Source organism: Heterodontus francisci, chromosome 32, assembly GCF_036365525.1.
Source record: "Heterodontus francisci isolate sHetFra1 chromosome 32, sHetFra1.hap1, whole genome shotgun sequence".
Lineage (NCBI taxonomy): Eukaryota > Metazoa > Chordata > Chondrichthyes > Heterodontiformes > Heterodontidae > Heterodontus > Heterodontus francisci.
In genome coordinates, this window is record NC_090402.1 from 58,769,121 (window position 1) to 58,771,488 (window position 2,368).

Below are 2,368 nucleotides of genomic sequence, written 5' to 3' on the forward strand. Positions count from 1 at the left end.
TGCCTGTGCGAAGTTTGCAAGTTCTCCCTGTGTCTGCGAGGGTTTTCGCCGGGTGCTCCGGTTTCCTCCCACATCCAAAGACTTGCAGGTGATAGGTAAATTGGCTGTCGTAAATTGCCCCTCGTGTAGGGAGGTGATCGGGAATATAGGATTACTGTAGGGTTAGTATAAATGGGTGGTTGTTGGTCGGCACAGACTCGGTGGGCCGAAGGGCCTGTTTCAGTGCTGTATCTCTAAATAAATAAATAAAAATAAATCAACATATTTTGTTTCCCTGAAATAGGCGCAGTGTGTGTACATGTTCTTTCTGTCTGCAAAGAACAGGGCACTGTCGTACACGCAAATGCGCCACCCAAATTTCAAACAAGGCTTGACAGTTGACTGTCAGTCACCATAAAACTGTCGGCGCCTCTGCCGGTCAGGGTCCCCTTGCCGGCCGGTCGGCAGTCTCTTCTCGTGCAGTGTGGATTTGTTGATTCCCTTACATTGGTATTCTTGCGGGTTGTCCTGATGGGTGCAGGATGAGGAGCTTTGACAAAATGTCTGTTTTCTTCAACCTTTTAATGTGGCTTCTCCTTGAATCAATTACTGGCTATGTGGACAATGATCATACTGCAGAGAGTAAGATAGATTGCAAAGCCAGAGTTAAACAAAGGGAGGTAGGTTTGCTGGCTTTGGGAAACTGGTGAAATATTTCAAGCAAAGGAAGTGAATGTGACAAGTGAGGAAGACTTGACGGCCAGAACTTTCTCCCTATGTCCCTATTGGTGTTGAGGTGCAAAACTTGAAAAGTGCTTTTTTGAAGGCATCAGATTGTTAAGGGTGTTTGAAAGGAAGAAAAGCCAAGCATTTCCTTCCTTTGCAATGTATACGTCTAGAGATTTCTTACCAGAAAACGCCTCGCGGCCTGCAGGAAGGCAGCTGAGGGGGAGGGGGGAGGGAGGAGGGAGGAGGGAGGGTGCTGATTTCCTATTAAGGGCAATATGCAAATATCATTACAGGCTCTGGATTCATGCGGCATTTTGTCGGAAGTTGTAATGAATGATAGATTGCAATATTTGCCAAGAACTGACATGTGCGAAGAGCAGCAGATTGTGAATGGAGTGACAAGGGGATGTGTAAAAATGGAGTGTTTGAGACCGTAAGAGGTGGTGTGTGATATCAGGTGGCAGTGTGTAGCAATATATAGCATACTTACCTGGCAGGGGAGAGACCATGATCAAGAAGGTGGTTCTCCCAGGACGAGGCTAGCCCATTGCACTTCGGGTGTGCTGACGCCTGCGATGTCCCCAAATGCGGGATACTCGACTGCAAAATTTGTGGTAGTGGGGGACTGCGTTCGCGCTCTCCCCTGGCTTTACAAAGCAAAATTAGATGTTAGTGTTTCTCAGCTTTTTGTGTTGTCATCTTTGTATGTATTTGCTCTATTTTCTATTTCGGGAGCGGGGTCGCAGGCTACCTGGGGGGCGGCGATTACATGAGCTCCCGGCTTGTGAGGTGGATCAGACCGGGGAGGGGGACCCTGTTCAGGGAACACCCGGCGGGCGAGCCGGGTCCCGTGCTAGGCCCCGGTCCAGTGGCGGCCATTCACTCGGTGTCTTCATCCCTTCAACGTCACCCCCCCCCCCTCCCCCCATCTCCCTCCTTCCAGCAGACGGTGCGGATCCTCCTCACTCGGTGACTCTGCGCTGCTTCCACACAAACTTTCCCCACAACTGAGGCTTGGCTCCCGGATCCCGATCCCAGTAGTAGTACACCATTGTAAAAGGGACAATGGTGGGAGCTGATGCCATGTTTTATTACCTGCACCCCCTCCCCCCACCCCGCTCCCAGCTCACCTCCCCCTCGCACCCCCTTCCCCCCACCACCCTTGCACCGTCTTCCCCTCGCACCCCCTTCCCCTGCACCCCTACCCCCAGCTGCCCCCGCACCACCTCCCCTCCACCCCTTCCCACCACACTCCTCCTCCTCGCAGCCCCGCCCCCCTCCCCGCCCCCACTGAATCCCCTTCCTCCCACCAGCATCCACTTATCCCTGAGCAGGGGCCCTAACAACCCCACTGTCTTGTGGGCGTCTCGGGAGAGACCAAGGCTAAAGGAGTAAACCCTAAAAGAAAATCCGGAACGGAACCCCGTAGGCGGTCATGTGTCACCTTTGGCATGTTTCCGGCAGTTCCTGCAGCCATACCGGTGCCAAACATCATGCTCTGCACCCCTTTGGACCCTACCAGGAAGGCCGAGAGGGGGGTTTTGACGCTTGGGCAACTCACAACCTCCATACATCCGCCCAGGCATGCGTCATGGAGAGGTCACTCCATAGTCGCCTCACAGTGACTAAAACAACAGGGAAGGCAGCAGTTACGGGTTAT

General features: G+C 52.9%; 1 non-coding gene across 1 annotated transcript; it reads left to right on the forward strand.

Moving 5' to 3' along the window:
* Nucleotides 1-1,190: 1,190 nt before the first annotated feature.
* On the forward strand, nucleotides 1,191-1,354 carry LOC137347864 (U1 spliceosomal RNA). The gene has a single exon (XR_010969037.1). It is a non-coding gene; the product is annotated as a U1 spliceosomal RNA (small nuclear RNA).
* The last annotated feature ends 1,014 nt before the right edge of the window (nucleotides 1,355-2,368 follow it).